Source organism: Lactuca sativa, chromosome 9, assembly GCF_002870075.4.
Source record: "Lactuca sativa cultivar Salinas chromosome 9, Lsat_Salinas_v11, whole genome shotgun sequence".
In the NCBI taxonomy this organism is placed as follows: domain Eukaryota; kingdom Viridiplantae; phylum Streptophyta; class Magnoliopsida; order Asterales; family Asteraceae; genus Lactuca; species Lactuca sativa.
The window spans coordinates 228,203,722-228,213,502 of NC_056631.2; positions in this window are offsets into that span (position 1 = coordinate 228,203,722).

Sequence of the window (9,781 nt, forward strand, 5' to 3'; positions counted from 1 at the left end):
ATGTTTCTGGGAAAAACTCTGATAATCAATATTTTGAAAACAAAGTTGTAATGTTTTGATGAACTTGACATGTTTTAAAAACTTTAAATTGGTTTGAAATTTTGGATGTTACACTAGATAGCGGGTTTCGAGAACCATGTTGGGGCTCCAGTTAGGACTTAAGTTCAGTTGAGTGTTAGGTCGAGTGCGTGTTCGACCCAATATGGAAAGTGTTTTAAGACTACGGGGGTATCTGTAGCGTTCACTAACAGTCAGATAGTATGGAAAGTGTTGTGACACTATGGGGGTAGTCGTAGCATTCACTAATAGTCAGATAGTATGGGAAGTATTTTAAGGCTACGGGGTATCCGTAGCTGTCACTAACAGTCAGTTAGCATGGAAATTATTGTAAAACTATGAGGGTAAGCATAACATTCGCTAGCGGTCAGATAGTGCTAGAATGTGGTAAGTCTGTGGGTGTATCTGTAGCATTCTTGAGGTTGTTAGATAGTGATAGAGCGTTGTAAGTCTTCGGGGGTATTTGTAGATTTCACAAGATTGGTAGATAGCTTGGGCGCGTTGTTAGGACGTGGAAGGAACAGGAGTACCTACCAGTTCGGGTGCAGCAGTGAGGATATGGAAATCCACGGATTGGATTTTGGAATTACCCGGATGTATTAGATCTGGTTGAGCTAGTGATAAGACTGTAGGAACGCCGCTACAACTATGAGATCAAGGAAGCAATGGATTGCTTAAATTCGTTTGTGATATAAGGCTACCATTGGTCATGTAGCAATCACTATTAGCCTTGGATTTAAAGACGTCAGGGTTCAACGCATGGACCCGATCGGTTGGCTCAGGAGGTTGTTAGAGCCATAGTGGTAAGATAACTGATGAGATCTATTAACAGACAAGAATTTTGTCACATCCCAGAACTGGAACGACGGAAACGTTCGGGGGTGGAGGACGTCATGTTTAGTATCACAAGACATGCATCATAGTAATCAAAGTAATAAACAACCATTTCATTAGAAAGAATGTTTTTACAATGTATGTGGTTCACGTAACATTGACTACAAAGTAAATAACAAAAAGACATGAAGCTATACTGCTCCATCTTCTGAATCCCAGTGCGCGTACCTGTCTACAGGTCTCCTGAGAATACAAGTTATTTTGAAAGAGTAGGCCAACATTTAAGTGGTGAGTTCATAATATCTTAGTGATGTAAGTAAGTTGTAGAAAGTTGTAGTAAGTTGTAAGTTCTTTTAGAAAAGTTCACCTGTTCCTCTAGAAAATCCTATATTTCCTGCTTTGATGAAAGATAAGTAAAAATGACTCTACAATCCTTTTTATGAGTACTAAATGGATACAATTTATATAAAACCCAGAGTAAACAAACAATCGATTGTGTGTATTTGCCCTAAGCCCACAACCAAACAAGGAACAGGAAGTAAGGCGGAAATCACACATCCCATTGTTTGTTAGATCATCATTGTATATAACCTTGGCGTATTCATTTGGTGCTCATGGAGTTGACTGTAATAGTTCCTTTGTATTTGATGAAAAGATTCTTTAAGAAAACCCTTATTTCTTTTAGTAAAAATGGTAACCACAGTGGTTCCTTTTATAATCACTTAGTTTATACTAGCTACATATAATCTAATATCGAATAGATAGTTAACTGTGGAGTAAATTACACGAATGTTCCCTATGGTTTGGTATAATTTATGCGTTTGGTCCCTACCTTATTTTCTTAACTCGGAAGATCCCTAATATTTGTTTTTGTTACGCGTTTGGTCCCTACTATTTGTTTTTGTTACGCATTTGGTCCCTATCTTACCTAAAAAGACTATTATTTAAATATGGAAAAATTATGGGGTAGGTAAGGTAAGGTGATGGGGGTGTGTTTATTTAAATAAATTAAAAAATAAATGGCAAAATAGTCTTTTTAGGTAAGATAGGGACCAAACGTGTAACAAAAACAAAGACTAGGGACCTTCCAACTTAAAAAAAATAAGTTAGGGACCAAACACGCAAATCACCCTAATACATAGGGACCATTCCTGTAATTTACTCTTAATTGTGTGAATCAGCCCTAAGCCCACAACCAAACAAGAAATAGGAAATGAGGTGGAAAGCACACATCCAACTACCTATCGGGTATTACTTATATATAACCCTGATGTATAAACTAAGTTATTATAGAGTTAACCACCTAAGGTCCTTTAAGTTTATACTGGTTTAATAAAATGGATTAAACCCTTTACTGGTAAGTTTGTAGTTTTGTATATCAAATGTTCTTATTGAAAAGTATGTTTTGTACTAGAAAACGGTGCGTTGAATTAGTTTCCTTTGATCTGGTCCATACCTAGTAATCCTTATGATTACTTGGTGTAGACGGAATATATATATATATATATATATATATATATATATATATATATATATATATATATATATATATATATTTAAAGCTAGGATCGAATAGATAGTAGGCTGGGTGAATCTGCTCTAAGCCCACAACTAAACAAGGAACAGGAAATGAAGTAGAAAGCACACATCCTACTACCTGTTGGATTCGATTAATATATATCCCTGATGTATACACTAAGGAATCATAAAGTTAGCATTATAGGCCCCTTTTCTACTAAATGTACTAGACTCGATTGTTCTGTTTGTCGTTTGTAAAATGTAAGTTTTCCCTAGTTTATAACTATCTTAACTCGAAAATAGTTTGCATTAACTTTCAAGTGGAACTGTCAAAATATGAAAGTAATGGGAAAATGTAAGTACACAGTTGTCTTTTAAATTGACATCCTGACGTACTGATTACTTTAAAACATGTTTGTTTATTAAGGTCATAATGTGATGGATAGTACCCATACTATACGCTCTCCCTGCAAGAGACTCTGGGGACCAAACGCGACTTCCGCAATCAAATTGTTAGGCCGTGTAAATTCACATTAATGTTATATGATCATGTATACCCAATTTACTATCACCTTTTGTTTAGAACAATGAGTTAGTGATTATTGGTCTAGTTAGATCATGTATTGTTCTCTTGCTATAACATTTAGTATGTTTGTTCTTTTATAGTATCTTTGTATGTTCTTTCTGTTATCGCGTATTGTACCTTCCTCCCTGTTTCTCTTTATAGAATGATCTAGTATCTAGTATGAATTGAACCCCTAAACTATACCCCTTATAGTTTACTAGTATCTTTACTTGAACTGTTACTGAAAAGACTAATTTATCCACTAAGTTATGATTGTACTTTAAAAAAGGAGTTTTATAAACTACAAAGTAACACAACTTAAAAAGAGTTTTGAAGTGTTTTGATCACTTATAAAAGACATAAGTAATCTTTTGAAATATGTTGATAACAAACATTTACACATCTATCATTGTGTTCAACTTGTATTCCCCCCTTTAAAAGCATTTAAAACAGTTTAAAAGATTCATTACAGGGGTATGAACTCACCTTATGTGGGTGATTCAAATGCATATGCGCGTAAGGATGAGAAGTTCCATGAATGAAGTCCCGAGACAGAAACGAGTCCTAAATGACATATATGGCATGTATTGGCATGAATATAGTGTTTAGAAGCAACTATATGCAAGGAAACACCCTTAGGGACTAGGAAGCTCTTGGACCAAGTGTTAGAATCACATGTGATTCATCTAAGGGATCTTTATGGCCACCACTTGGTGTTTACGGCCATGGAGTGTACAACCGTAAACTCATGGTTAAAATATGCATGTAGGGGTAATTGAATGATAGTGAAGCTTGTGGGACTATTGCTCATCAGGAGGGTGAGCAAAAGAAACACTTTTGAAGGCTTTTGAGGTGTTTACTGCCACACCAAGAGTTCATGGCCGTAAAATCTCTAAATGGTGTCATTTGGGTCTTAAATCAAACGGGTTCAAGAGTTCTTTATGGATAGTAAGTGTCTAGAAGTGTTTAAGGCTCAAGTTAAGACCAAAACAAGGGTTTACGACCATAACCAAGAGTTTACGGCCATAAACTCTTGAACTTTATGAGATTAATGATGTTTCAAGACCATGATCAAGTGTTTACCGTGGCTAACTAGATGATAGATGGAATACTCACACTTTTGAGGGCCTTTAAGGAGTTTTCGGCCACCAAGAACCAGTGTGTGTTCTTGGTGTTCTTGGTGAAATTTGATGATCTTGAAGATTTAACCAAAAGAGATGATTTTATGGATGAAGTCATAGGGGTGTACTAGATTAAGAAGAATAACAACTCAAAAATGGAAGAACACTTACGTTTTTGAAGATCTAAGATGAAAGGCTTGAGGATACTTGATAGAGAATGGAAGATTCTTGAGTTGAAAGTGTAAGACTGAAAGAAAACTGAAGGAAATGAGACTTAAGGGGGGAGTTAATAGCCAACCTTGAGTTTAGGGCTGTAAACTCAAGTGTTGTGGCCGTGAACTCCTTTTGGTGGTGATTAAGGCATGAATGTTGTACAGTGACTCTAGCAGGTACTTCCTAACACTCATTCCTTGAATGTACTAGGCTTAGAACACTTATACAAAATCTAAACAGTGCTAAAAGACAACAAGAGTGAGTCTGACTTAAGGTTGATTGTACTGAATTTACAAGGCAAAACATTTCGTGTTGTCACAGATTTCGTTCAAAAGTCGTGTGGAGTGACTGTGTATGGGTCTTTTGGATCTGCAATCGGGCGGGACCCAGTATTTCAGATGATTGGCGAACAAATTGAGACCCAGAAGGTATCGGTAGCTTTTGGGAAGTAGCAATGTGACAACATGTTGTCTCGAGCAGTATTAGTGTTTCAGGGTTGCAGGTACGGATAGAGAAACTGATTAGTTGGGAAGTGATAAGACATTCACGGCGGGATTAGTTGAGCCTTAGACATGTATAGGTGATCTATAGGGATAATTGGGTCTGTGATCATGGTTTATAGTGGGAACCTAGAGTTATCGGAAGCTGAGTGGTCAGTTGAGGGATAAGTGGACTGGGTTCAACAATAATGATTAGTATGAGCGGTCTGCCAAGGAGTCAGACCACCTAGAGACTGCAGACTTCAGATGGAGTAGACGTTATTTTGTTGGAAGGAGTTCATTCACTTGCACATTTTAGGGCTTTACGAAGATTGGTCACGGCTACCATGGGAAGGCTAGGGTGTGCCCAGGATTGTGGCCATGTTACTTGGGTGTTTGGACGTCTCAGGAATGGTAAGGGATGATTTCGAGGATGAAATCTAATTTAAGTGGGTGAGAGTTGTAAGCCCTGTTTATTAAAAAAATAAACAAATGTATAGTAGCCCTAAAATCAATAATTGTATAGCAAGGTGTTGGTCTTGAGGAGCTAATTGGCATAATTTTAGAGATTGGGGGTTAAAAGTGTAAAATCCAGATTCAGGTTGTAAATATGTATGAAGAGAAAGGCTCCATGGTAATTATTGGAACTTAATTTGAAAAGAGTGAGAGGAGGAGGGACTAAAAATGTTAACATGGCTGAAGTTTTATAACTGGACCTAAATTGAAAGGAATTTAGAAGGCTGAGGGCTAAAGAGTAAATTTTGGACTTAATTTGTAAAGGGTTTTAGAAGGTGGGGTTTAAAGGGTAAATATGGGATCTGATTCGAAATGATTTCTGGAGGGAGGGACCATAGTTGTCATTATGGCAATAAGTTGGAATGGAGACCGGGTATATAAACCCTAAGGAACCCTAACCCTAGGGAGGATGTCTTCAGCCGCCACCTTCACCATTGTTATCCAGTCGCCGCCGCCGATTGCATCACCACCATGGGTCACTGGACGTCCGTCCTTTTTCTCATTCTCCTTCTTCAGTCGCTGCCATGTGAGGCTTCATCCACCACCTGCCACTTCGCAAACCGGAGCGCCACCACTGTCACATCTTTCTTAGTCGTCAGTGTGTGCTTCGTGTAGGAGTTGCGTTCGTTAGGAGGTCGGGAATAGGCGACCGGAGCTTCCGCCGCTGTTGGAGCCTTAAGACCACCGAGAAGCCTCCAGCGTTGCCGATAACACAACTGTCGCCGCTATTTTGTGCTACTACTGCTCCACTACCAACGACGATGGAGCATGCTAGCTGTCGTCGAGTGGTGGACCGTCATGGCCACCGTTCTTCTCCCCCAGTTGAAGCACCTCACCCTCTTCATTTTCTTCCACTGTTACATTTCCAAACGCCAAGACCACTGCTGTTGTAGCTGCCGTCGCCGCTTGTGTTGTTGCGGCCACCACCTACACTACCAGGTGGGTGGTTATGTTACTGTTATGGGCATAGAATGTTGGTATGTGTTTTATTTCAGTGAAGTAGGGTTGGTTTTGTGTCGCCGGAAAACCAAGAAGTCCACCACTACCACCGTGAGGTAGTGGCTGCCACCATGTGCCACTGCGGCCACCGCAAGGGTGGCTATGTGTGTGTGTGTTTAGCTTAATGTGTGTGTGTTGTTAATTGGGTTTTTGGGTTGTATGATGTAATCAGTAAAGGAATAATGAAAAGAAACTCATAACTACCATTGTGAGGTGGTGGCTACCGCCACCAGTTACCGTGTTGGGTGGCGGTGTGCCATGTTTGTGTTTGATTCATTTGGGATGCTTGGACAAAATAGGATAGGACCATACCCACCATTGTGAGGTGGTGGCTACCGTCATGAGCCGTCGTTGAGCACCACTACTCGAGGTGGTGGTGCGTAGTGCCAGAATAATGAAGCCATAGTGGGCCAAATGAAACCCTAATTGATCCAAAGACTTAGCTATTGGGCCTCATTGGGTTGGAAATCCTAATTAGGGTTTAGAAAACCCTAGTTTTTGAATTATGGGCTTGGACTTATCAGGACCTGCATTTTGGGCCATTAGAACTGGATTATGTATTAAGCCCGACCACACCATATGATTTGTCTAGTAGAGTGATGGACTTAATGGATTAAGTCCTTAATGGGTTAAGTGAGAAACACTTAACCCTAATCGTCATTTTATGTGAAAACCCTAATTTCACTTGGGCCTTAAGTTGGGCCTTTCTATTGGGCGTTGGTGATTGGGTTATTGATAGGTCATCCAAGAACAATCATATGGACTAAGAATTTATGGATGGGCTTTAGGGTAAGGCATGTGTCAGGTTCGGGCCCAATTTGGAAAATTGGGCCATACATGGGCCATAATTGGGCCTTTATGATTATGAGATATCGGACCATTAGAAATGCCAATTGTTTGGACTAGACTAAATGGCTGGGCCTTATAATAAGACCATGTAAAGGTTTGGGCCCAACTTGAAAAATTGGGCCATATGTTGGGCTTTGATTCATAATTTGACCTTTTAGGCCTTTGGATTGGGCCTTTGGCTTGAGTCAAGCTAAGTTAGGGGTAAAGTAGCATTTTACGCCGAGCATGGACTTATGGGTATATGTTGGAACCTAATTACTGATTCGGTGTTATTTTGATGATTGACAGTTCGAGAACCTATCATCCAACAGCTAGAGTTTTGTCTATGGGACTTCAGCAGTGTGAGGTAAGTTACCTTCCTATAGAAGTGGGTCTAAGGTCACAATGTCGGCCCACTAGTAGGAGTTGTTCGTTAGACGATTGTATCTGTGATAATTATCTGGTATGCCCTTATCTATTATGTTTGTGTGATAGGACGCTCTGTGATACATGTTAGTAGTAGTATGGGTGAAATGGTCCTCGGATACCGGTTGAAAGATACCGAAGGGGTCGTCACAACCCATGCATGCCTAGCAGTATGCTTATGTTATGTTATTATGTGGTAGTGGTAGGGGTGAAATACTCCCCAATTACCGGCTGAAAGACACCGACGGGGAGGTTAGCTCCCAGTTACCGGTTGAAAGATATCGACGGGGAGGTTAGCTCCCGGTTACCAGTTTGAAAGATACCGAAGGGGAGGTTAGCTCCCGGCTACCGGTTGAAAGATATTGAAGGGGAGTCCAACACCCATATATGTTAGGCAGTTACTGGTTGAAAAAGACCGAAGGCATAGGCTAGCACCCAGATATGTTAGGCAGTATGTGTATTGTATGGTATGTGGTATGATGGGGGAACTCACTAAGCTTCGTGCTTACGGTTTTCAGTTTTGGTTTCATGTACTTCGTTTTCAAAGGAAAGGAGTTGGCGGTCGCAACACATCACACTATGTTTTCCGCACATGAGATCTTTGGGATTTCACTCTGATATTGTTTTATGATAACGTGTTTTGATTATTGGCACTTTGGTTTTGCATGAGATGTTTTATGGATGTTTTATTACTGTTGGTTTTATGAATTATTAAACTAAAAATGAAATTTTTGGTCTTGAATTTTTGGATGTTACACGGTCAGTGATGGTTGATTGTACACCAATAAACCTTTTATTTGATGATATTTGAGCTTTTTTCATAATTCAAAATCATATATTAATTAGAAGAAGAGGCCAAATAATTTTTTGGTGGTGGAGTCGGAGTAGAGTGAGGCGTAAATTCCAATTTTAATTCCATCAAAGTCAATAATGAATAAAATTAGATTTATTTAGGTTTTATTTTTGTTGAATTTTATTTTATTTAAAGTATTTGTTTTTGGTTTCATTTAATTTGGTTTGGTTTCTGGTGGTGATGTCGCGGTGAATGATGGTGACCGCCTGAGGTGAAAGGGATAGGAATCATCAGATTTGTCAACAGTGAGGAGTTAGGAGGGAGGACAAGGGGTAAAGATGGTGGAGATGATATTAGATAAAATAGGATATCAGAAGTTTTAGTTCTGATGGTGGTAGTCGTGGTGGATGAGGATACTATAATTTCATGTATACTTGTGTTGTTTCTTGAAGCTGATATGAAAGACAGATAAAGAAAGAGATGACAACTAAGAAGGGGGTGAGGAGACCAATGGATGTTATGGGAGAGATGAAAGTGTAGTTGGGTGGTGGGTCATTTTTAATTTGTGAATGATTGTAACATCCCGACTCCCAGGTATAATATTTAATTAAGTTGCATTCATGATGTTAGAGCAACTCGATGAGTTGGATGCCCCAGCTCGCCGAGTAGAGGAGTTAATGGCCACGTGATTTTTAGTGTCTACTCGATGAGTTGGAGGACCCCCAACTCAACGAGTAGGAGATTAGTGAGAAAACCCTAATTTTCATGGTTTGTGTCGTATTTAAAGGACCTTAAGCCTTCATTTCCACCTCCCCTATCATCTTAACACTCTGAGAGAAACCCTTTATCGAGTTATATCCTTATGTGTGAGAAAAAGAGGCTAATATTTCATATTTTAGTGTATCTTTTGAGGAAGATTGAGGAGCAAAAGGCTTGGGACGAGTGGGAGCTCGTGGATCCGGTGTTCATTCATTTCTAGCTTCTGTTTGAAGGTAAAAAGCTACCACCTTGATCATTGTTTGGTTAGATCTCTTTTCTAGGGAGTTTAGGGACTTTTTCCATCCTTCTTTGAGTTTTGGAGTTGTTTGAGCTTGCCATGGAGTTGAGACTTCAGATTTGGACAATATGAGGTCTCTTGAGCCAAAAGATCCAAGCTTTATCAAGCTAGTGGCAGGCTTTCATGCATTAAACCCTATATAGAGCTTGTTATAGCATTTGGAGCCCTAGATGCCATGCATATACGTAAAGCTTGCACCTTTACGTGGTATTTCAGCCTTGGGAGGCTAGATCTAGAGGTTGGGACCTTATTTCTGCTTAGAATAGTCTGAATGAGAACCTGTCTAGAGGGACTCGATGAGTGCATGAGCCAACTCGATAAGTCAGCTAGGGTTTTCCCCGATAGTCTGGATGCGCTACAACTCGGTGAGTTGAT